Source organism: Pelophylax lessonae (assembly GCF_965119305.1).
Source record: "Pelophylax lessonae genome assembly, chromosome: 11".
Lineage (NCBI taxonomy): Eukaryota > Metazoa > Chordata > Amphibia > Anura > Ranidae > Pelophylax > Pelophylax lessonae.
Window position 1 is genome coordinate 225,438,441 of NC_138778.1, and position 26,931 is coordinate 225,465,371.

Sequence of the window (26,931 nt, forward strand, 5' to 3'; positions counted from 1 at the left end):
CTCAGCAATACTCGGAGCAGGGAAGAAGAGCTCTGGCGGGTCATGCGAGTGCCCAGTGACACTGTAAATTAGAATGGTTTTTCTAATGTCCAGTGTGTGTCTTTATGCAGCATTGTAGAAAATACCTTGTTTACAGCACCGCTGGGCACTCACATGACCCGCCGGAGCTCTTCTTCCCTGCTCCGAGTATTTCAGAGGGAGATGCTAAGGTCCCAGCTGATGTCAGCCCTGCATCGAGCACTGCAGGGGGAGGGGCCGCTGACGTCAACCAGGAGGAGAGCGAGCGCCCAGCAGCGCTGTAAATAAGGTATTTTTTACAATAATGTTACATAAAGACCCGCACTGGACATTATATAATCCTTTTACAGCTTGGATTACATTATTATATTGCAGCCTTCCTTGAAAATCAAGATAGGTCTTTTTTTCAGGGTAGGTCTTATTTTCGGGGAAACACGGTAGTGATTAGGGTGAGCCCAGCAGCAGCAGCCGGTCCATAAGGGGCGCCGCCCCCCTAATCTCTATGCGTCAGTCCCTAATCTCTATGCAGAGCGCCGGACGTATAGAGTTCTATGAGTTTTTTTTTTCTTTTAAAGCACATGATTAGAGCCAGCTTCAAAAAGGTTGGGCTCAGGGCGCAGAGCCCACCCACTTGTCACATTAGCCAATGAACATTCACTATTGTCTTCCTGTCATTTGCTGGAATTCCTGGGGGGAGAAGCCGGGGAAGCTGTCCACAACCTGGATGGGGTAAGTGCGGGGCTGGCGGACTAGCGAGCTGGGCTGGAGAACGAGAAGGGGTGGGGGTTTGTTTTCCGCCCCTCCGCCACTGGTGCCCAGGCACACCCCTACTGTATATAATAAGGTATGGGACAGACGGTTGGCATTACCCGCCACGTGTGTTTGAGATGTTGCCTTTTCCATGACATTGGGTGTTCATGTTTGATTGCTAGACCTGATAATACATCTGCCAGTTACATAATCATGTAAATGTACCTGTCTAATGTAAATACTTCATGTACTTCTTTTTTAGCCTTTTATTTACTTCTAATGGTTTATTCACATTCACAATTGACTTCTTTGTTATCATTGTACAGATTCATAAGCTGTTTGTGTACATTGCACTTCATTTCTTAATAAAGTTGTTTTTTGAACGTGAAAAACGGGGGTAGAAGATAAATGTACTCAATTGCTTGTTAGTATTGTGACAACACTGAAAGAAAACATCTTGTGCTGCAGGCCTATCATGATACTACAAGTGTTTTCCAATACTGTTTACCTGAAGTGTGTATCTTTCGAAAGCACTTAATGACATGAGGTTTAGGCCTCATGCACACGGGCCGTTAGAAAAAACAAGCCACTACCAACGCCAGGAAAAAGCAGCTGCAAAAACGCGCTTTTAGTAGCTTTTTTCATTGGCTTTAATGCGTGTTTAGCCGCGTTTGCTTTTAGGCACTTCTCTGCCTCTATTCAAAATCAATGGTTCCCTATGAGAGCCGTCTTAACTGATCCAACTTTCAGCCCATTGATTTTAATAGAAGTTGCATCCAAGTCGAATCATCATAAGACAACTTGTGCTCTGAGGAGCCCCATGCCAAAATAAATAAAAAAAAAAAAAACAAAAACGGTGTGGGGTTCCCCCCCGGGACCATACCAGACCCTTCGGTCTGGAATGAATTTTGAGGGTAACCCATCACCAAAAAAAAAAAAATGGCCCCCCCTCACAATCCATCCATACAGACCCTTTCCTGAGCATGCAGCCCGGCAGGTCAGGAAAGAGGGGGACGAGTGAGCACCCCTTTTCCTGGACCATACTAGGCCACATGCCCTCAACATGGGGGGGGGGGTGAGTGCTTTGGGGCAGAGGGGCTCTGAGCCCCCACCCCAAAGCACCTTGTCCCCATGTTGATGGGGAGAAGGGCCTCTTCCTGACAACCCTGGGCGGTGGTTGTGGGGGTCTGCGGCAGGGAGCTTATTGGAATCTGGAAGCCCCCTTTAACAAGGGGGGCCCCCAGATCCCGGCCCCCCTATGTGAATAAGTATGGGGTACATTCACCCCAAAAAAAGGCAGTGTAGTGTAACTAAAAACAAGAGACCGTTTTGATAAGTCCTTTATTAAAAATGTCGCTTTGGTCTTCTTCCTCTGTTGTTCTTCCTCCGGTCTTCAGCGTTCGGTCTTCTCCCTCTGGTCTTCTCCCTCCGGTGTTCCTCCTCTGGTGTTCCTCCTCTGGTGTTCTTCCTCTGGTGTTCTTCCTCCGGTGTTCTTCCTCCGGATTTCTTCCTCCGGTCTTCTTCCTCCGGTCTTCTCCGCTGCTGCTGTCTTCTCCCCCACTGACCCAATCCTCCATGTCGTGTCTACTGTCGTTGTGCCAGCTGCGCTCTCTGCAGGTTCTTATATAGCCATGGGGTGTGGCCATCCAGTGACGTCGCCATGAGACCCCCCCCCCTTGTGACGCCCTTGTAAGTGGTACATGTAGCAATACTCCCAAGGGAGCTGCTGGTTATGGGTCCCCCTGGGTTACCATTAGCAACAGTAGAACAGTCTGGCTTTTTTTCAAGTGTTTTACCTCAGACAAGAAGCAGTCCAGTATCTTTGGTTTTATTTGGAACTTGGATAGGAGAAGGGAATGAGTGGGATACTCCAACTTAAAGAACTATGCATAATAGGCTGAGACAACCTAAATAGAGCTGAATAGCGCTGATTAACACTGTGCAACGATGTGTAACGCTGAATAGAGCTAGTCACGGCTAGGCCACTGCTTCATTTGCCCGTGGCTGCGAATGAAGTAATAGAGCTTCCTGAGGTAAACTGTATCCTGAGGTAAGCTGCACTCTGAGCTAGACTGTACTGCTGAACAACTTCAGGGCCCTTCCTGGCACCCCCTTTGTCCCTAATCTTTAGGGTTAACTACTTGGCACCCCCTTTCCTGTAACAATCTGTGTGAGCTGGCTCCTTGATCCCCTGACTTCTCTGGAGTGGTCTCCTCTCCTACGCAGACCCTTGAGCAGATCCCTCAGTACTCACAATACTGTTTTTCACAAATATCTTCTGCCCAAGAGCTCCACTGGTCAGCACACTGGATCCTCTGTAGCCCAGCTCCACACCTGGTTCAACAGGCCGAACCAACTTCCTCACATCAGCAGGAGGAGAGACGGTCGTCCACCTCCTCCTGGGACTTTGCTCTCACCAAAAGATGCTCTGTCACATGCTCCCTCCGTATTTATGAGCAATCCCAAGATGCATTGCAGCAATGCCCTCCCACTGGGACTGCCATAAATCAAGATGTGTCACTGGCCAGGTTTCCTCCACTGTCCAACAAGCCCCCTCATTGGACACAGTGAGGACACTCCCTCAGACCGAGTGAATCACACCTAGAAACACATGACAGGCAAACTAACAGATCAGGCTCCCCTGATAACCAGAAGGAGCAAATAGATGCTTTTTCCTAGCACCTACCTAGGAGGGTGCTACATACAAATGAAGAAATAATTATTGTTTATTGCAAATAGTACCTTTAGAAAAATAATTGATTACAGCTCGAAGGACCACCACTGGTTCTTTAAGGGGAAACCTAACCCCTTCGCTCACACCAAACACAGATTTCTCAGTGTCCCGCATGCTGAAGAAATTCAGTGGAACGCAATATATAAACAGTTTTTCTTTCTGCCAAAACATTATGGGATGTTTTCTATGGAAAGATGTTTGTGCAGTATGCGTAGTGTCAGGGGTTTCACTCATTGGATGAGCTACTTGATGACACCCCATAGATCTTTCCATGTCACATATTTCTGCCAAGGGATGATATTTTGGATGCTGTTATATCAAAAAAAAGTTTAAATGTGAACTGAAGGCAGATGTAAAAGACAAACTAACGCAGCTCAGAATTCATTAACCACTTAAGCCCCGGAAGATTTTACCCCCTTCCTGACCAGGGGGTATTTTGCGATTCGGCACTGCGTGACTTTAACGGACAATTGCGCGGTCGTGCGACGCTGTACCTAAACAAATTTGATGTCCTTTTTTTCCCACAAACAGAGCTTTCTTTTGGTGGTATTTGATCACCTGTGCGATTTTTTGATCACGCGCTATAAACAAAAAAAGAGCGTCAATTTTGCAAAAATAACAATATTTTTCACATTTTTTTATATGAAATTCCCCCCAAAAAAAAAGTAAAAATCAAAATTTTTTAAAATATTCGGCCAATTTGTTTTATGCTACATATGTTTGGTAAAAAAAAAATCGCAAAAAGCGTATTTTGATTGGTTTGCGCAAAAGTTATCGCGTTTACTAACAAAGGGAAAGATTTTTGTCATTTTTGTTGTTTTTTTTTTAACGCGTAATGGCGGCGATCTGCGATTTTTTTTTGCGGTACTGCGACATTGCGGCGGACAGATCGGACCCTTGACTGACATTTTTGACACTTTTGGGGTTACCAGTGACATTTCTACAGTAATCAGTGCTAAAAAAATGCACTGTTACTGTAAAAATACACTGGCAGTGAAGGGGTTAACTTTATTTTAGAGGGAGGGGCTGTGTGTGTCCCTAGGGGCGTGATTCTAACTGTGATTGGCTGTGGCTTGAGGTGTAGTTACACTGATCAACGGTTCTACATAGTAGAACCGTATGATAAGTGTTTCTACACAGGGAGAACTGACAGGCAGCTTGTTTACACAAGCTGCCTGCCTTTCTCCCTCTCCCCCGCCGATCGCCGAGTGACCAGCGGACATCGGGTCCGCCGGTCACACGCGCGGGGGGGTCCGCCGGTCACACGCGCGGGGGGGTCCGTGACCGCGCGGGAGCGCGCTGCCGGCGGCGTGCGCTCGCTCCCCAGACCCTCCCAGGCTAGTGACGTACCGATACGTCACTCTGCCTGTGAGGGGCTGACCACCGCCGTATATAGTCGTGCGGCGGTCGGCAAGTGGTTAAAACATCATTAAGTGCATTTTCTTAAAGGGAAGCTCCTGGAAAAAAAAAAAAAAACCTCAGCAGCTACAAATACGGTAGCTGCTAACTTTTATTATATAAGGACACTTACCGTATATACTCGAGTATAAGTCGACCCGATTATAAGCCGAGGCACCTTATTTTACCACAAAAAAGTGGGAAAACTTATTGACTCGAGTATAAGCCTAGGGTGGGAAATGCAGCAGCTACTGGACCCAACTGGACCACCACGAGACACAAAACAGGGGCTGTGGGCTTGGTACAGGAGATGGCGCAGGTCATAGTATAAGCATTGCACAGGTGATGGTAAGGGCATGGCACAGGTCAGGGCACAGGTGATGGTACAGGCATGGCACAGGTGATGGTATAGGCATGGCACAGGTCATGGTACAGACATGTCACAGGTCATTGTAAAGGCATGGCACAGGTCATGGTACAGGCATGGCACAGGTCATGGTACAGGCATGGCACAGGTTATGGTACAGGAGATGGTATAGGCATGGCACAGGTGATGGTATAGGCATAGCACAGGTGATGGTATAGGCATGGCACAGTATGTACAGGCATGGCACAGTAAGTACAGGCATTGCACAGTATGTACGGGCATGGCACAGTAGGTACAGGCATGGCACAGTAGGTACAGGCATGGCACAGTATGTACAGGCATGGCACAGGAGATGCAGTGCTGCGGGAATGGTACAGGAGAATGTCCTTTACCATGCCCGCAGCACTGCATGAGGAAATGCAGGGGCTGCGGAGGAGTCTCACTTACCGGTCGGTGAGGCGTCTTCGATTTAAAAATCGCGCCACCCGGCGCCAATACGTCACCGCAAATGCGCCACCGATGCTCGGGAAAGCCCGAACACGTTCGGCTATTCCCGGGCATGCGGCACATGTGCAGTGACACGTCGGCGCCGAGCGGCACCATTTTTAAAAAGACACTGAAGCCAGTGACTCGAGTATAAGCCGAGGGGGGCATTTTCAGCATGAAAAAACATGCTGAAAAACTCGGCTTATACTCGAGTATATACGGTACCTTTCCTGGGATCCTGCAATGTCCTCAACCGAGCAGATTCTTCAATCACTTTTGGGTGAAGGCGCTGGTATCTCTAGTAAGGGAAACAGGAAGTGAACCCTTTGGACTCAGCAGGTCACATATCGGGGTAAAGGGCCAATAACAGCAGCCCTTTACCACATGATCAGCTGTGTCCAATGACAGCTGATCACGGATGTTAACACAAGACGGGTATCGGCTTTTCTCTCCTATTGCTGACATTGTGAGGAGAGAAGTTGAGAGCCGATAACCGGCTTGTGTTAAAGAGACATCAGCACTGATAATCAGGACACTGATTGTAAGTGTACTGATTATCAGTGCAGTCCCAACAATGCCCACCAGTGCTGCCAATCAGTGCCTCCTTATCAGTGTCACTTACCAGTGCCTATCAGTGCCTTTCAGTGCCCATCAATGCTGCCTATCGGTGCCACCTATCAGAGCCCATCAGTGCTGCCTATCAGTGCCCATCAATGCTGCCTATCAGTGCCACCTATCAGTGCAACTTATCAGAGCCCATCAGTGTGGCCCATCAGTGCTGCCTTATCAGTGCCCACCAGTTCCCCCTCATAGGTGCCACCTATTAGTGCCCATCAGTGCAGCCTATCAGTACCACTTATCAGAGCCCATCAGTGCAGCCTATCAGTGCCCATCAGTGCTGCCTTATCAGTGCCCACCAGTGCCGCCTCATAGGTGCCACCTATCATTGCCACCTATTAGTGCCCATCAGTGCAGCCTCATCAGCGCACATCAGTAAAAGAGAAAAATTATCTGTTTGCAAAATTTTATAACAAACTAGGAAAAATGTTTTTTTCATTTGTTTAGCAAAAAATAAAAAACCCAGTGGTGATTAAATACCACCAAAAGAAAGCTCTATTTGTGTGGAAACAAATGATAAAAACTTTATTGGGGTACAGTGTTGCATGACCGCGCTATTGCCATTCAAACAGCGCTGAAAGCTGAAAAATGGCCTGGGCAGGAAGAGGGTAAAAGCGCCCAGTAGGCATGAACCAATGTAATTAAAGCGGATCTTTACTGCTACCGAGCACCACAAACCAAAAACACCATTTAATTCATTTTTAATATTCAAAGCAACATCCCCCAACCATCCATCTCTCCATGCTTTATTTTTGGTGAGAAATGACTTTGAAAAACACCCCCTATAGCATTTCTGGCCGTGGCCATCTTGAGTAAGGGCAAAAGATTCATGTAGCATTTTCTTCCTGCCCTTAGCTTAAGTATGCATGCAGGAGAGTGTGCTGAGCTGTGAAAACCCCTTCTCCTCTCCTTGCCTCCTGAAGACTCCTGGGATGTATGACATAGTTTGCCTAGGCAAGAAACCAGGAAGTAACTGAAGAAACAAGCGAAGCTTCCCTTTTTTGTTCGAGCTCTGCTTTAAATACAAGCAGTGTAAGTATCCATACTTGCTATCCTCCTCCTGCAGCCCCTTGCACAGCAGAGCTCAAACAGGGAGAGGCAGACACAGCAAAAGGAGCTGATCAGCCTTGCTGCACTGCTCCTGATGCTGAAAGGATGAGGGAACAGAGATGGGCTAATCAGTTTGCTGCTTCTCCTTTAACCTAGGTTCCCACTAGAATATGGTGTGGGAAACCCGTGATCTGTGCGTGTTTCCCTACACTGCATTTAAATCACACTGCCCTTGCCTTCTGCAGCGGGTATCCTTAACACCCCAAACACAGGTCACAAATGCAATTCATTTGCATGGAACAGAAAGACTATGCAATCCAGTTGCCGCCAGGTTCCCAAATTGGTGCATGTGCGACTTTGGTGCGATGCGGTGTAAGCTAAACCCATTCAAAATAAATAGGCTCAAATCGCACTGCACTGCATGCACTGTGCCTCCTGTGTGGTTCATAGTATTTTTTTAGTTAAAAATAACAAACACATTTACCTGCCCTATGTAATGGTTTTGTACAGAGCAGCCCAGATTCTCCTCTTCTCGGGTCCCTCTTCGGTGCTCCTGGCCCCTCCCTCCTGTTGAGTGCCCCCACAGCAAGCAGTTTGCTATGGGGGCACCCAAGCCGAGCTGCAGCTCCCTGTGTCCATTCAGACACGGAGCCGCGGCCCAGCCTCGCCCTCTTTCCCTCCTCATTTACTGACTGACTTTGACAACAGTGGGAGCCAATGGCGCCACACTGCTGTCTCAACCAATGGGGAGGGGACTCCTGGGCAGCCGAGACACTCCTGCAACATCGCTGGATCTACATGGACCTCAGGTAAGTAAGAGGGGGGCTGCTGAACACAAGGCTTTTTATCTTAAAGCATGGATTGCACCTTCTGCCTTTACAACCACTTTAACCACTTGCCGACCGCCGCCCGACTATATACGGCGGCGGTCAGCCCTTCCCAGGCAAAGAGACTTACTGGTACGTCACTAGCCTGGGAGCCAATAGGGGGCGAGCGCGCGCCGCCGGAGGCGCACTCCCGCCCCCGCTCGTTCACTAAGAAGCCCGCGCGTGTGACCGGCGGACCCGATGTCCGCCGGTCACTCGCGATCGTCGGGTGGAGAGGGAGAAAGGCAGGCAGCTAATGTAAACAAAGCTGCCTGTCATTCTCCCCTGTGTAAGGGCCGGTTCGCATTACTGCGAGTGCGGCGATCGCATGTAATTCGGAGCGCACTGCTCCTTCATTACATGCGATCGGAGGTGCACTTTGTATGGCTGAATTTGCATTGTATCCGCACCAAACACGCACATGACCCTTTTTTCCAGCCGCATCAGGATCGGATCGCACAGTGGTTCACACTTGTGCGATCCGATCCTGTGCGAACTGTCAGATCGCACTGCGATATGCGATCAAACTGGGGGTGTCGTTAACATTTCATTGACACCCCCTGCGTATCGCATATGGCAGTGTGAACTGCCAGATGTGCGTTTGCGATGCGGGAACAGGCTGCGAATTCGCAGCCTTCCCGCATCGCACAAGTGTGACCCGGGACTAAAAGCACAGATCATACGGTCCTGCTATGTAGGACCGTTGATCACTATTCTTACACACACAGCCACGTCCAATCACAGTTAGAAGCACGCCCCTAGGGACACACTTAACCCCTCCCTCTTCAATAAAGTTAACCCCTTCCCTCCCAGTGTCATTTTTACAGTAACAGTGCATATATATACAGACTTGTATAAAGTACTCGAAATTTCTACTTGAGTAAAAGTACAAGTGCTCGATCAAAAAGTGACTTAAGTAGAAGTGGAAGTGCTCACAGAAAAAGTTACTTAAGTAGAAGTACTAAAGTATTCAACATTTTTTTTACTTAAGTATTGCAAGTAGTTTTTTCAAAAAATTTGCTACTTAAGTACTAAAAGTAAAAAGTACCAGTAGTTTTGAAAAAAAAATTCTACTCAAGTACTGAAAGTAGAAGTAGAAGTACTGTGTTATGTAGTTATTAAAGAAAGAAGTCAAAAGTTTGAACATCATATTGTTTTTTATTATTTCAAATGATTTATTCAAATGATTAACCTGTGTTTGTTAGTAGTTTCTTGATGCACTTTAAGCGCTGTAGCACCATTTATTTGTTTGTTTCATATTTTCTTTTTATTGGAAAGATTTGGTATAGCAGCTTTTATTATACACAGCCTTTATTTTCATATGCGCTGATTTACAAATTACATTATACACATTTTTTTGAGCTTTATGCAACCTGCCATCTACTGTTCTGGCAGTGGTAATTTTTTTAAAAGTAACGAGTAACTATGCAGCAAAAAAAAAAAAAATACTTGAGTAGAAGTATCGAAATCATCGAAAAAATGTAGTGAAGTAAAAGTAGAAGTAGGAGAAAAAAATTCTACTCTAGGAAAGTACAGATACCGCATTTCGGTACTTAAGTACAGTACTTAAGTAGTTCTACTTCGTTACTATACATCTCTGTATATATAGCACTGATTACTGTAGTAATGTCACTGGTAACCCCAAAAGTGTCAAAAATGTCAGTCAAGGGTCCGATCTGTCTGCCGCAATGTCGCAGTCCCGCAAAAAAAATCGCAGATCGCCGCCATTACTCGTTAAAAAAAAAAAAACAATAAAAATAACAAAAATCTTTCCCTTAGTTAGTAAACACAATAACTTTTGCACAAACCAATCAAAATACACTTTAGGTGATTTTTTTTTTTTTACCAAACATATGTAGCAGAAAACAAATTGGCCAAAAATTTTAAAAAATTTGGATTTTTACATTTTTTTGGGGGGGAAATTTCATATAAAAAAAATGTGAAAAATATTGTAATTTTTGCAAAATTGTCGCTCTTTTTTTGTTTATAGCGCATGATCAAAAAATCGCACAGGTGATCAAATACCACCAAAAGAAAGCTCTGTTTGTGGGAAAAAAAGGACGTCAATTTCATTTGGGTACATCGTCGCACGACCGCGCAATTGTCCGTTAAGGTTACGCATGTGAGTAGGGTAAATAACTGCACTAACCTCTGGTATGTGGGGAGTAACCCCACTGCTGGTTGCACTGTATATGTATTATATTTTAGTGCTTCAGTGTATTAAATGTGCTATGCAATATCAACAATATTGTGAAATACTTATCTAAAGGGGTGTATAGATAGCACCCATAAAGTGCATAACGTGCTCAAAATATTGTGCGTGGTTAATCTGTGAGGACTGATGTCAGTTTAAATTAGTACCCATCAATCTACTACAAATAATAACCATAAATTCATCCTGTATACAAAACCTTATAACAATAAATTATATTCCATACAAAACTGAATTGGTTGCAAAAACCAGAAATTATTCAATAGTTTATATAGTTCATAGTGTTATTGTGCTGGAAAGAAGAAAGTGCAATAGTGCAAAAAAAGTATTTTCTATGCAATATCGTGCTGATGTAGCAGTGGTGTGACCCTTCACTTCACCTCGAGTGCTGAATGGTAAGATGGCTCACTTACCAGATGCCGTGGATTCCTGTTGGAATACGCCAGCAAGAATCAATCTGTGCTTGGTCCTTTATGCTCCAGGTTCCTGTAGATGTAGCAGGGATCCTCTGGATATGGCTTGCAGCTCAGGGTATAAAGGACAGAAAGCTCCTCATTGTGCAGAGTGTTAAAAAACTCCTTTATTTTAAAATGTCATCATACCAACATCAATAACGTTTAAAAGCACTCAAAGGATAATTTAAAAACTCCAAGAAAGATGTGCACTCTGGTGTTTAAAAAAATCACTCCAATACGTGGGTAAGCTGAAAAAATTCTAATGGAAATTTCGCTAATGCCCTTTCCTAGACACCTTTCAGCCTCGCGGCTGCTATAGTGGGATCTTGGCGTGCGGTTCACCAACGGGCTCAAAGCGAGGCAGCGTGCGTACCAACTTTACCAACGCAGTGCCGAATCGCAAAATAGGCCCTGGTCAGGAAGGGGGTAAAATCTTCTGGAGCTCAAGTGGTTAAAGTAGAACTATAGGCCACATTTCTGTTTTTGGATAGAGTCAGGGAGGGTTATAACCCCTGTCAAAAAATTTTTTTTTTCTATGTCCTATTGTGGAGATTTCCCTTCACTTCCTGTCCCATAGTCAAACAGCAAGTGAGCATGCATGAAGGTAAAATACCTTCTGTGTGCAGCAATTCCCCCCAGCCCCTCTTATACTTACCTTACCTCCCTCTCAATCGAGCGTTGTGCACAAGAGCATCGGCTCTGTGGGGACTCTCCCTCCTCATTGGCCAAGACATGTCAATCACAGTCAGACAGATAATGAGGAGAAACAGGGGGCGGAGTTGAGCCACGGCTTCGTGTCTGAATGGACACACAGAGCAGCAGCTCGGGAGGGCACCTGCTTGGGTGCCCCCATTGCAAGCTGCTTGCTTGCTCTGGACCCAAGAACAGGAGAATGGAGGCTGCTCTGTGTGAAACCGCTGCACAGAGCAGGTAAGTGTGACATGTTTGTGATTTTATTTATTTTTTTAAATTTTTTGCCTTTAATACCTCTTTAAGGGAATTCCTTGGGGACTGCCAGGTCAGCAGAGCTAGTGTCCCCATCTGAAGATTTGCCCTCTGTTACTTTTCTGGGGACAACTCAAAATTTGGGATATATTTTTACTTTCACTTTCAAAGATAATGGTAAAAATACAAATTGAGAGGGTGGATCTCCTTAATGGGGGCGCAGAAAGCAATAAAAACAGACAGGGGTTCTAATCCCTCTCCACTCTGTCCAAAACTAAAAAAAAAAAAAGTTTTTCCTTTAGTTATATACTAACTGTCTAGTCACAGGCTGGGGGAAGGACAAGACCTATAAGTGTTGCCTAACTACAGCAGAGAAAAATAAGGTCTCTTGCCTTACCAGACAGTGCTGTGGCTGTGTAAATATTAGGACTGGTTGGACAGGAATACAAATGCGTGGCAGGTTAAACAATTGCCTTTATATGTATTTCTTGTGCGGGGGTTCCATATCCTCTTCTTTTAGTCCAGCCCTCACAGACCTTCACCCTGTCGTCCCGATCTGAAATTTCAACTGGGGTACTGCCAGGGCCGGTGCTTCCACTAGGCAAACTAGGCAGCCGCCTAGGGCGCATTGCCACCTAGGGGCGCAGCCATGAGTCCGCACTCTCTCCTTGTGAGCTGAGGGGAGGGGCGGCCATGGGGGAGGAAGAAGGGGCAGTGGAATATGCTAGGTGTCTTGGGCAGTGCGGAACTACCAGGCCCTGGCTTTCCACCACTGTTAGAGGGCCCAAAGAGGCAGGAAGTGAGTCCACCAGTGTGCTGCCTGAATGATGATCTTCTTAGGCTGGAGCTGAGCGGCCTTAACCCCGGGCAGGAAGAGACTCTCTGCACTCAGCTGATGGGCAGCCGTTTATTTCCCTGGGTCGGTATTAAGCAGGGAGCTGAGGAGAGCTGAACCTGAGCCGGAGCTCGGCACTGGAGGGCGGAACCTTTACTGGAGCAGAAGCGACGAGGCACCGGAATGGTCTGGGGTGAGGAGGTTGGCGATGAAATAAGTGTGGAGCTCTCTGACCGCTGCTTTTCCCTCCACCAGGAGCCAGTTGGAGCTGTTGTGAGCACTGTGGTCCAGGAGAGGAGTGTCCTGGGAGAAGGAATCAGCAGGATCACGGTGAAGGAGGGCAGAGTGCGGGCCTCTCTCTTCATACCGCCCAGTGATTGTGCCCAGAACAGGGGATCGGGGTCCCTGGGTGTTACATGGAGCATCCCTGGTATGAAAGGGAATCGGGGTTATCAGGTGTGCCATGGGGAATCAGAGTCACCAGGTGTGACATGGAGGATAGGGGTCACCGGGTGTAACAGGGGTTCGGGGTCACCAGGTGAGCCATGAGGAATTGGGGTCCCTGGGTGTGCCATGGGGGGATTGGGTCCCCAGATGTGACACAGAGAAACATTAGGGTCCCCAGGTGTTACATGGATGAACACCAGGGTCCCCAGATGTGACATGGATGAACATCAGTGTCTGACATAGAGGAACATTGGGGTCACTGGGTATGACTGCATGACATGGAGGAACACGGGGGTCCCTGGGTGTGACATGGAGGAACATTGGGGTCAGTGGATATGACAGCATGACATGGAGGAATATTGGGGTACCAGGGTGTGACATGGAAAAACATCAAAGTCCCTGGGTGTGACACGGAGGGACATCAGGATCCCCGAGTGTGACATAGAGGAATAGGGGGGTCACTGGGTATGAGAGCATAACATAGAGGAAGCATCAGATCAGGGTCACTGGGTATGACATAGAGGAGTTTTTAACCATTTCCCTTTTTTTTTCTTTTTTGGGGGGGCGCAAGTAGCTGGTCTTGCCTAGGGCGTAAAATAGTCTAGCACCGGCCCTGGGGTACAGCAGTACTGGTTCATGTACAGGAGGCTTGGGACCCTGACCCAGAACAAACCTGCAATCAGTATAGCCAGATCTTTATTTAAATTGCGGTGTCAGCCAGGCAACTAGCATTTTCAGAAGGAAGACATTGTTGTAAGGCAGCATACCAGGTAATTACAGCCATGGTTTATATTTATAAAAAAACATCAGCCCCCCCCTACTAAAATGCCCCTGAATATATTTCCTCTGCTCCAGGATTTCTCCTGAGGTTGCTAGGGGGTTCCTTAACCACTTCAGTTCTGGAAGATTTACCCCCCTTCATGACCAGGCTATTTTTTAAAATACAGCACTGCGTTACTTTAACTGACCATTGCGCGGTCGTGTGACGCTGTACACAAATAAAATTGATGTCCTTTTTCCCCCACAATAGAGCTTTCTTTTGGTGGAATTTGATCACCTCTCCTTTTTTTTTTTTTTGCACTAGAAACACAAAAAAGCGACAATTTAAAAAAAAAAAAAAAAACTCATTATTTTTTACTTTATGATAAAAACACATCCAATAAAAAATGTAAAAAAATCAAATTTCTTCATTAAATTAGGCCAATTTGTGTTCTGCTACATATTTTTGGTAAAGAAAATCCCAATAAGTGTATATTGATTGGTTTGCGCAAAAGTTATCGCGTGGGATAGATTTATGGAATTTTTAAATTTTTTTACTAGTAATGGCGGCGATTTTAGTGGGACTGCGACATTGTGGCGGACAAATCTGACAAGGGAGTGACACTTTTTGGGGACCAGTGACACCAATACAGTGATCAGTGCTAAAACAATGCACTGTCATCCACCAGCTCCGTGATGTTGTCATGGAGGAGTGGAAGAGGACTCCAGTGACAACCTGTGAAGCTCTGGTGAACTCCATGCCCAAGAGGGTTAAGGCAGTGCTGGAAAATAATGGTGGCCACACAAAATATTGACACTTTGGGCCCAATTGTGACAATTTGGACATTGTCACTTAGGGGGAAAGGGGGATTAATATCTGACATCTGTTTCTTGTCGGTACTTGTTCATATTCAGTTATGTTTTTATAATAAACAAATACATTCATTATTCCATAGTAGTGACTATTGCGTGCACCTCATTCAAAGTCCCATCTGGGCACTCCCTTTTTTTTTTTTGCAATTGTCACTTAGGGGTGTACTCACTTTTGTTGCCAGCAGTTTAGACATTAATGGCTGTGTGTTGAGTTATTTTGAGGGGACAGTAAATTTACACTGTTATACAAGCTGTACACTCACTACTTTACATTGTAGCAAAGTGTCATTTCTTCAGGCCCCGTTCACACTGGGGAGACGCTACTTGCCGGGGCGACCTCACAGGTCGCGGCGCGCAGCTCGCACCACGACCTCGGAGCGGCCGGCACGGACTTCATAACATTGAAGTCAATGCAGGTCGCTCCGGGTCGCCCCAAAGAAGCTCCGGACCCTTTTTCTAAGTCGGAGCGACTTGTGTCGCTCCTATTAGAACGGGTCCACAGCTTCTGTATGTCAGGCGACCTACGGCGACCTGTCAGGCGACCAGGTCGCCTGACAGGTCGCCCCAGTGTGAACGGGGACTAAGTGTTGTCACATGAAAAGATAGAATAAAATATTTACAAAAATGTAAGGGGTGTGCTCACTTTTGTGAGGTACTATACATTGGCCCTCCTACTATAATGCCCCTGAATACAGGGGCGTAACTACAGGGGTTGCAATCGCAACCGGGCCCCATGCTCAAGGGGGCCCATGTGGCTCCCCTGTACACCTGAATAGGAGGGGCGGCGGAGGCAGCATGTAGAGAAATCAATGTCCTCCTTTTTTCCTTCTGTAGCTGCAGGAGGAAAATGGAGGAGATTGGTTCCTCTGTATGCTGCCCCCGCCACTCCTCCTATCCAGTATACTTGTGTTCTGCTGTCTCTGGGCCCCTGTGTGCTCCCCTGGTCCACCCCCCCCCCCTTCTGTGCTGCCCCCCCCCCCCCCTTCAGAATGCTCCCTTCCCTCTCCTGCCGGCTGCTGCAGGGGATGTGTCACAATAGAGAACCAGGAAGGGGTCAGTAAATATGTAATTTACCAGCTCCCTCCTTTTCTGAATGGACAGAGTCATAGTCAGTCACATTGTAAAAAAATTAAATAAAATGATAAAAATAATACAATTAAAATACCAAAAAAAAACTACTGACACCAGTGGGTGAACTTCCAGGATCGCAAAGGTCACACTTGCGACAGGGCCCTGGCATTCCACCACCGTGGGTAGGCCCCAAGATGGCAGGAAGGGGGCCCACTGCAGAACTTGTGAAAGGGCCCCACAACGAGAGTAAAGGGCCCCAGGGGGCCCTTCATGGTTTCTTGCACCGGGGCCCTGAAGGTTCTAGTTACGCCTCTGCCTGAATATATTTCTTCTAGTCCGGGGCTCCTCCTGAGGTTGCTTGGGATTCCTTGAGGAAAGGGCAATTTCCGCTTCTCTAAGTTCCCAATGACACCATTGATCTTTTTAGCTATCTGTAATGACCACAAGTGTAAGGAGCATTCTTCCCACTAACTATCACACTAATATATCCTGAGTTGTAGATATGGTAATTTTTATCAGGGGTTCCCTGAGACCTGAAAGTTATTTCAGGGGTTCCTCTGTGTTAAAAATTTTAAGAAAGGCTGCTCTAGTTTTTTTTAATTTCCTCTTCACCTTTCACAGTACATACAAGTTTTCCCCTGCACACTAAGAACATAAGATGGAAATTATTTCCACCTGTGCCGAGACAAGGTCACCTAGAGCCCAGAACGAACATGCCAAAGTGTCCCCCAAAGATGTATGAGCATTACGTGTCAGCAAAAGCCCCCCCATAAAAACACCAAGCACTAATCTGCATACAGTACTTACCCTGTAAGCAGAAATTTCCCCTCCTCCCAGTACAAATCCACCCCCCTTGCTGAAATCCCCCCAGCTACAAATCCCCCCCCCCCCCTTGCTGAAATCTATCTTCTCAGGGGTAAGGGGGAAACAAATCTTTGCCCCCCCCCCCCAAAAAATAAACATCCCCCAAGCTCCAGTACCCCCCACCCAAAGAAAACCACAAAATTCTCTACCCCTAAAATGTCCCCTCTTAGTACACAACTTCTACACCCCCACTTCATATCCCTCCTTCCCAGCACAAATTCCCCCAACCCCCCCAGCACAAATCTTCTTCCCCCATCCCCCCTTCCAACGCAAATCCCCCTAAATCACCACTCCCAGCACCTCCCCACACACATTTTCCCTCTTGGAGCGATACTTGCTCCCTGCCACCCCCCCAAATTCCCCCTTCCAACACCCCCCCCCCATCTCCTTGTGCCCCCCCTCCACCTTACATGATATCACAGTGCCCAGGGCAGCTGCCTCTTCTGCCCACCCCTTGCCCTGTTTCCACATACCCACTTTTTCCCCCTGTGCTGTGCTGATGAATAATGTCATAAGGCCAGGATATATAAGGTATATGGATGCAGACAACAGTAAAGCACATTTATAGCAGATTGAACAGGTATGTCAGGTAATTTTTTTTTCTGTCTATATTGAAGCTGGGAAAATTTCTACTTTCTTCACACTCTGAAAATGGATGTCCGATACACAGGAAGTGAAGGTACCTCCCCTAGTGAGCACACAGATGGCAATGAAAGTCTGACAGAGGTCCTAACATCCCCCCCCCCCCACTCTAACCAAAGACAGTTTTTTTGGCTGGAGTTCCAATTTATGACAGACTGCTTTATCTCTTGCAAGATGTAGGAGTTTGACGCTGTGTGATCTGCTGTCTGTTGGGGGTGATTCATTCTCATCTCCCTCTCTTACTTCCCGTAATGGTCCACGTTCTATCCAGCTGACTGTATTTTCAGATATGCTGCCTCGTGGAACCATGCGATGAACCATACAAGATGATAACAAGGTAATTCCCTGATTTGCTCAATAAACAATATGGAGGTCTTGCTATCTGAGGTAGATTCACCTCCGCTGAATCACAGAACAGCAGGAAATGAGGACACACTGAAATTTCTTTCGTGTCTGTTGGATGTCTCAATGACCTCTTAGTAAGTCCATCCTAACTTGTTATTAAAGTTAGATGGAGTCCAAATAGGAAAGACCGTTCCAGGTGGGCTGGGTGTCGGGTGCTGGTCGGATCCGTCAATCCAAAATCATATGAGACAAAAAGAGATGACCGCACTCCGATGTAAATCAAAAATTGGAGTAAATTTATTCCACATCAAACAATGGGCAACTGGAACAACACACTGTGAATGCAGGACACAAAGGCAGACGCGTTTCACGACTTAGAGATGTCGCTTACTCATTGCCAAATCATTGTCAAGCCATAGATGCTTTCCTCTAAATATGAATAAAGTGGGGAAGGTTTAGTACCTCTGCTAATGAGGGCTCCATTGGAGAGATTTCCCAGCACTTCCTGTCCTGCTGAAAACATTTCACCAGACAGCAAAGTACAGTAGAGAAAGGCTAGAATCCCTGTCAGATTTTTATTGTCTGTGTCCCCATTGCAGAGTCCCCCTCACTTCATGTCTGGTAAAATGGTGCCAGCAGGACAGAAAGTGAAGGGAAATGTCACAAGCTCGTATTAAGGGCATGGAACTAGACCCCTACCTTATATAATATGACAGCTTAAATGCCCAACGAAAACCAAATAAAGGTATAAGCTATCCCAAGCGCTTCAAATGAGGACCACTCACCAATAAATAAATTGGCTATGCAGCTACTTAACTAAAACATATGGAGAAAGATATATAATAGATAGATACTCAGCAATATCCCTATATATATATAGTAGCGCAAACTTGTCAAGAAGCAAGTGCCAAAAAAATACTGTGCCCACTGCACAAAAGTCCGAAATGCAATAGATGTCACATAGGCAGCAGGAAAAAGTTCAGAAATGACTCAAACAGTCCATAATCCTTCACTCTATCTCCTGGGATGATAATGTACGAAGACGTGTTTCTCAAAAGGATTTCTCACCGTGCTCCAAGGGGGGAGGAGAATTGCCCACTCACCAGATGCTGTGGCCCAACCCACTTTCGTGTTTGAGCATTCAGGCTTATAATGATGGTCACTGGTCCAGAGTATCCACAACAGGAATCGCACCAGCGCAGTCAAAAAAAGCTCAGCAGCATATGGGGAGGAGAGAACATAATCCCAATAGCGTGATACCGTTTGAAAGGGTTTTATTAAATAAAATAAAACATAAGGTAACACACTCACATGTCTTGTATGTCATCCAACGCAAAAAAACAGTCACGAATAGGGGAGGGATGCCCTTCGGGAGATGATGTCCAGGCTCCACGCCGTGGACGCCGCGCCTTCTGGGTAATCCGAACTCCTCTTACACAGCCTGGTTACATCGCCTGGTCACGCCCCGACGCGTTTCGTGATTTCCACTTCTTCCCCGGGAGCGTGCCCCTACCTTGTCAGTCTCAGGAGTAGGTGGTGTTCTGCCATGGACCCTCCCAGGACTTTGCAAGCCACCCCTGGTCACCTAACAGGTACTTGTGGACTGGTGCCTGGAGAGCTGAGCTGCTTACTGTGCGAAGCAGGGACTAGGTAGCACTGGAAGTAGGACTGGCAGCGGAGCTAAACTGTAGCACACAGCAGGCTAGACAGACTTGGACTAGACTAAGGCAGACTGGAATATAGCAAATTGTACAGTGGCAGACTGTACTGTAGAAGATTGGACTGTGGCGGAATGGACTGTAGCGGAATGGACTGTAGCGGAATGGACTGTAGCGGAATGGACTGTAGCGGAATGGACTGTAGCAGAATGGACTGTAGCAGAATGGACTGTATCGGAATGGACTGTGGCAGAATGGACTGTGGCAGAATGGACTGTGGCGGAATGGACTGTGGCGGAATGGACTGTAGCGGAATGGACTTTTGCGGAATGGACTGTTGCGGAATGGACTGTTGCGGACTGGACTATACTGTAGAAGAATAGACAGGACAGGGAAACCTGCAGCGCTGCAGGGGGGGGGGGGGTGGCACAGTGAAAGGGGGGCACATGGGGGGGGGGATCAGAAGCAGGCAGAACAGGGAGGTGGATCGGTTCTGGAGAAGCAAATACAGGAACGATGTCCTGTGTCTGTGTCTCTCACCGCAGCAGCTGAAAGCTGGCAGGTGGGGGAGAAACTGGCTTTAAGCTGCTGCAGAGAGCCACACTGGGCTTCCTTCTGTAATTGCTCCTCCGCCCAACTGCACTGATTCCTCGCTGTTGGGGTCCTCCTCTGTGCCCGGGCCCCCTACAGGAGGACTGGTGGTCCCCCCTGCTATCAGCGGCCCTGACTGCAATGCATGGAACCAACAGTGCATTGCAGTGGTATTAATTTTGAATGAAACTCCAATGGCTATCCCTAACCTAAGTTTTACCTACCCTGGTTCATATTTGTGCAATGTAAAGAAGGTGCTTTAAACGGTCAGTTGTGGTTCTTGGTAGCACATTAAAAATGATCGAGCTGCCTTACCGCCAAACATGTAAACATACAACGTAATACACCACAGCGGTCTGAATCCAGCCTGTGGCAGAAAACAAGGAAATACCATTACGCCACTATGTGACTCGTCTTTTAAGTGACGTGTAATATAGACGTTAATGACCAGCAGCACTAAACATAAACAAATAAATCATTGAAACTCTTAAATAGGCTGAGAAAGTTGTTGTTTTTCCTTATTCACAACAGAATCAATAACAGAGAAAACAAGTACATAGCTCTGTGTATACAGTGATGCAATGGCGGTCGTTTCTGTGGAGATGAGGGAAGCGATTGTGAAAGCGGTCTAGGTTTGTGAAGCAGCATACGCCATACATTAACCGCAGGAGGGCAGTCACCTGCGAATCAGAGAGCACCAGGATGACAAAAGTCTAATTTCCTGTGTTCTACTTTCTACTCAACAAACACAACCGCGTTCATCGTATCGCTGACTCAGCTCTAGACAACTGTCTCTAAGGAAACCATAAGTTACGGACCAGTATACCTAAACTAAAAATCTGCTGAATTTAAAGCAGCTTCTAATAATACCTGCACGCAGACTGACGCTGGGAATGTTTGATTGCTGCGCTACAATAAAGTAGATGTAAACCCAATCACTAAAATCTCATATAGGCTTTAACCGCTTTGCCTATGTAGGCAGTTTTGACACTTTTCAAATACATGTTAGAATCAGCAAATTTGTTTTTGCTGGAAAATTACTTAGAACCCCCAAACATTATATGTTTTCTGAAAGCAGAGGCCCTGGAGAATTAAAGTGGTTGTAAACCCACTCTTATGACTTTTACCTATAGGTAAGCCTTTAATAAGGCTTACCTATCAGTACTGTAAATATCTCCTAAACTTGCACTGTTTAGGACAGGGGCCTTCAAAATTTCTAAACAAAGGGCCGGTTTATTGTCCTTTATACTTTATGGGGGCCGGACTGTGGCCAGTGGGAGTAGAAAATGTTTTGGCGTCAGTAGGAGTAAACAATGCCCCATCTTTGTTATTAGGGGGAGGAATAGTGCCCCATTATTGGTGTCAGTGGGAGGAATAGTGTCCCATGATTGGTGTCAGTGGGAGGAATAGTGCCCCATCATTGGTATCAGTGGGAGGAATAGTGCCCCATCATTGGTGTCAGTAGGAGGAATAGTGCCCCATCATTGGTATCAGTGGGAGGAATAGTGCCCCATCATTGGTGTCAGTGGTAGGAATAGTGCCCCATCATTGGTATTAGTGGGAGGAATAGTACCCCATCATTGGTATCAGTGGGAGGAATAGTGCCCCATCATCGGTGTCAGTGGTAGGAATAGTGCCCCATCATTGGTATCAGTGGGAGGTATAGTGCCCCATCAATGGTGTCAGTGGGAGGAATAGTGCCCCATCATTGGTATCAGTGGGAGGAATAGTGCCCCATCATTGGTGTCAGTGGGAGGAATAGTGCCCCATCTTTGGTATCAGTGGGAGGAATAGTGCCCCATCATTGGTGTCAGTGGGAGGAATAGTGCCCCATCATTGGTATTAGTGGGAGGAATAGTACCCCATCATTGGTGTCAGTGGGAGGAATAGTGCCCCATCATTGGTATCAGTGGGAGGAATAATGCCCCATCATTGGTGTCAGTGGGAGGAATAGTGCCCCATCATTGGTGTCAGTGGTAGGAATAGTGCCCCATCATTGGTGTCAGTGGAAGGAATAGTGCCCCATCATTGGTATCAGTGGGAGGTATAGTGCCCCATCATTGGTGTCAGTGGGAGGAATAGTGCCCCATCTTTGGTATCAGTGGGAGGAATAGTGCCCCATCATTGGTGTCAGTGGTAGGAATAGTGCCCCATCATTGGTATTAGTGGGAGGAATAGTACCCCATCATTGGTGTCAGTGTGAGGAATAGTGCCCCATCATTGGTATCAGTGGGAGGAATAATGCCCCATCATTGGTGTCAGTGGGAGGAATAGTGCCCCATCATTGGTGTCATTGGGAGGAATAATAATCCATGGTTGGCATCAGTGGCAGAAATTATGCCCCATTATTGGTGTCAGTGGGGGAAATAGTGTATTTTATCAGAGGGAAGAATAATGCCCCCAAGGGCCGGATAAAGATGCACAGAGGGCCACATCTGGCCCCCGGGCCGCAGTTTGGAGACCACTGGTTTAGGAGATACATTTCATGCAGCCAATGACGTCATCAGCGCATGCGCTCTGAAGGAACGGCCACCCGTGCCATTCCTTCAGAGCCCTGTGCCATGAACTCCGGCTACTGGGCGCATGCGTGGGAGTGATTTCACCGCGCCTCCGGTCAATCAGATGGCCGGGGACGTGAACCAGGAAGCAGGACGGCCAAACATGTCAGCTGTGTCACTGCGGGCAGCACTGCAGGGGCTTCGTTCTAAGGTAAGTATTTCATAATGAGCTAGTATTTCGATGCATACTAGCTCATTATGCCGTTGTCTTACAGGGTTTTTTTCTTCTTTTTTTTGGGGGGGTGTTTACAAAATGGTGGCTGTTGCAATTTTTTTATGCTATACCATACTTGTGCAGTCATGTATCAAATGCAAATTGTTTTAGGAAAAACTGCACATAAAATGATTGTAAAGTCTCGTTTTTTTTTTAAAATAACAAATGTTAAATTTACCTTCCCTGTGCAGTTGGGTTTGCACAGAGTGGCCCGAAACCTCCTCTTCTCAGGTCCCTCTTTGCTGCTCCTAGCTCCTCCCTCCTGTCGAGTGCCCCCACCTCCATGTGTCCATTCAGACACTGACCTGCCATTCGGCCCCACCCCCTCTCTCTCCTGATTGGCTAACTGATATTGGTTGACAGACTCAGGAGCCAATGGCTCAGCGGCTGTGTCTCAGCCAATCAGGATCGAGAGTCCTGGGCGGCCGAGGCACTCGTGGACATCGCTGGATAAAGAAGGGGGCTTTAGGTAAGTATTAGAGGGTGCTGGGGAGGCTGCTTTACACAAAAGTTTTTTTATCATAATGCATAGAATGCATCTTCTGCCTTTTCAACCCCTTTAGGCCTCTTGCACACTGCAGCTTGAAAAAGCTTAGTACAGCTTTTTTTTTTTCTGAGCTACAATACAACCCATTCATTTGTGATGTGCCTGTGCACACAGGTGCATAAATGAGTGCCGTGCATCTTCAGTAAGAACAAAATAGAAAAATCTTCATTTTTGGACAGTAATTTACGCCTAATGCACGCAAATACGCCCGATTGCAAACAAATGAACGCACGCGAACATACCATTGATCTGAAAAAATGCTAATTTGCATATTTTACAAGAACGCGAGAATACATTTGCGAGAAAAGATGCAAATTTACGCAAATGCATATGCGCGAAAATGCTCGCGAATGCGCGAAAGTACACGTATTTCAATAAGACAAATACGCCAGAAATTTACGGCTGAAAAAGGAGATGCTCAAACAGGAGTATTGTGTGTAAAAGGCCTAAAACTAATGTTAGTGAACACAAACAAAATACAATACTCAATTTTTTTTAGGTAAAATCTAAAAGATGATGTTGCATTGAGCAAATAGATAAAAAACATGTCAAGGTTTAAAATTGCACTTACATGTGAAACGACGACAAACTATGATACCTAAAATTGTCAATAGGTGGCACTTTTGTCCTAGAAAATAACTTAAAACCCTCAAACATTATATGTTTTCTGAAAGCAGAGGCCCTGGAGAATTAAGCCCCCGTTCACATAGAGGCGACCTGTGAGGCGACCTGGTCGCCTCACAGGTCGCCGCAGGTCGCCTTCCATAGGGAAGCTGCGGACCCGTTCTAATAGGAGCGACACAAGTCGCTCCGACTTAGAAAAAGGGTCCGGAGCTTCTTTGGGGCGACCAGGAGGCGACCGCCATAGACTTCAATGTTATGAAGTCCGTGGCGGCCGCTCCGAGGTCACGGCGCGCTGCTCGCACCGCGACCTCGGAGGTCGCCACCCGAAGTCGGATCGCCCCTATGTGAACGGGGCCTAAATGTTAAATTAATTTTAGTAAACACAAACAACAGGAGTATTGTTTGTAAAAGGCCTATGTCCCGGTTCACACTATCGCGACTTGTCAGGCGACTTTGTCAGCCTGACACGTCGCGGTCCATTCAGTGCTATGGGAACTGTTCTAATAGGAGCGACTCAAGTCGCTCCGACTTAGAAAATAGTTCCTGCACTACTTTTGACAGAAGTTGGAGCGACTTGCATTGACTTCCATTATGTGAAGTCCGTGCAAGTCGCGCCGAAGTCGCGGTGCACGGCGACTTCACTAGTCGCCCCTGAAGTCGAATCGCCATAGTGTGAACCGGCACTTAATCTAATGTTAGTGAACACAAACAAAATACAATACTCAATTTTTATAGGTACAATCTAAAAGATGATGTTGCATCAAGCAAATAGATAAAAAACATGTCAAGGTTTAAAATTGCGCTCACCCGTGAAACGGCGACAAACTACAATACCTAAAATTGTCCATAGGTGGCACTTTGAAAGCCTTTACAGGTTGCCAGTTTAGAGTTAATCATGAATTATGGTCCCTGGAGCTTTCGTAATCTCCTGTTGAAAAATTGTTGTCCATCCCTGATGTAAATAAACAGGTCACTACCTTTTACTCAAGGTTGCAGGCGGCTGGTGCTGTTCCTTTCCAGCTGGCCATGCGAAAGTGGGTCGCAATGCTTCCTGAGCTGTCCGATGAGGGTCGGGATGAGGCCTTGGAGGTGTGCTTTCAGGATCTTATTAGCTCCAACAACAGGTTCATACAGTTTAAATTTATTCATCATCTACATTATACTCCTCAAAAGTTGGTCCGTATGGGTGTTGCCCCGGGAGCCGCCTGCCCCAGATGTGCTTGTCCTGCGGCTAACCTTATCCATATGTTCTGGTCCTGCCCCAGTAAAAAGCATTGCTGGAAGTCGATTTTTTGCATTTCTCACTGACTCGTTACACCTGCTGGTACCCCATACTCCGGAGGTTGGACTGCTGGGCATCTTAAATGATTTTGAACACCGCGTTCATGCTAGGGCCCTGATTCGTATATTACTGTTTTATGCTAGGAAATTAATATTGCTGCACTGGAAGAGTACTGAGCCGCCCAGGGTACAGCAATTCTATGGTACGGCACGAGGGGATATACCACTGTATGAATTGATATACAAGAGTAGAGGGTGTCCTGGTAAGTTTACTAAGCTCTGGCTGAATGTTGATTATTCGTTCTCGACGGACGTCGCGTCCCTCTGCCTCAGAGCTTGTAAACTGATTGGGGCCGGGGTGATCCCCCCTGTTGTCACAGATTGCCTGGGGAAACTAAACTGTGGTGTCTGTGGCCCCCCTGGGGCTGGGTTTGTGGAGGGTGGGGGAAGGTGTGTGTGTGTTTGTGAGTAATTTTCTATATGTTGGATGTGTGTATATGGCTGTTTGTCTTGTGTTCCTTCTGTTTTTTGAGACCTTTTTGATGCCTTACTTGAGTTTGTCCTACAGACTGTCCTTTTTTGGGTCCGGGTGGGGCCCTGCAGTTGGCGCATGTGCGGTGACGTATTGGCGCCATTTTTAAATGTAAGGCGCCTCAAGGTAAGTGAGACTCCTCCGCAGCAGATGCAGGTGCTGCGGGCATGGTACCCACAGCACTGCATCTCCTGTACCATGCTGTCCATAGCCCTGCATCTCCTGTACCATACCTGTACTATGCCTGCAGCACTGCATCTCCTGTACCATGCTGTCCACAGCCCTGCATCTCCTGTACCACGTCCGTAGCCCCTGCACCATGCCCGCAACCCCTGCATCTCCTGTACCATGTCACAGCCCTGCATCTCCTGCACCATGCCCACAGCCCTGCATTCTCCTGCACCATGCCCACAACCCCTGCATCTTCTGCACCATGCCCGCAGCCCCTGCATCTCCTGCACCATGCCTGTAACCCCTGCATCTCCTGTACTATGTCCAAAGCCCTGCATCTCCTGTACCATGTCCAAAGCCCTGCATCTCCTGCACCATGCCCACAGCCCCTGCATCTCCTGTGCCATGCCCGCAACCCCTGCATCTTCTGCACCATGCCCGCAGCCCCTGCATCTCCTGCACCATGCCCGCAACCCCTGCATTTCCTGCACCATGCCCGCAGCCCCTGCATCTCCTGCACCATGCCCCCAACCCCTGCATCTTCTACACCATGCCCGCAGCCCCTGCACCATGCCCGCAGCCCCTGCATCTCCTGCACCATGCCCCGCAGCCCTTGAAGATTTTCCCCCTTAATGACCAGGCCATTTTTTGCGATTCAGGATTGCATTAATTTAAAGGACAATTGCACGGTCGTGCGACAATGTACCCTAAAAAAATGAATGTCCTTTTTCCCACAAATAGAACTTTCTTTTGGTGGTATTTGATCACCTGTGCAATTTTTATTTATTGCGTTTTAAACAAAAAAAGAGCAACAATTCGGAAAAAAAAATATTGTCTTTCACATTCTGCTATATAACATTCCCCCAAAAAAATTTGAAAAATCAAAATGTTTCATCCTTTTAGGCCAATTTGTTTTCTGCTACATATTTTTGGTAAAAAAAAAAAATCACAATAAGCGTATTTTGATTGGTTTGCCCAAAAGTTATTGCGTCTAAAAACTAGAGGAAAAATGTGTCATTT

General features: G+C 46.8%; 1 protein-coding gene across 1 annotated transcript in view; it reads right to left on the reverse strand.

Moving 5' to 3' along the window:
• Nucleotides 1–22,990, reverse strand: part of BCAS4 (breast carcinoma amplified sequence 4) — a 1,047,728-nt gene extending 1,024,738 nt beyond the window's left edge. Inside the window, exon 1 of the mRNA XM_082272208.1 lies at nt 22,935–22,990. The gene's annotated coding sequence lies outside the window, so the exon portion shown is untranslated. The remainder of the gene's footprint in view (nt 1–22,934) is intronic.
• Between the last annotated feature and the right edge of the window lie 3,941 nt (nt 22,991–26,931).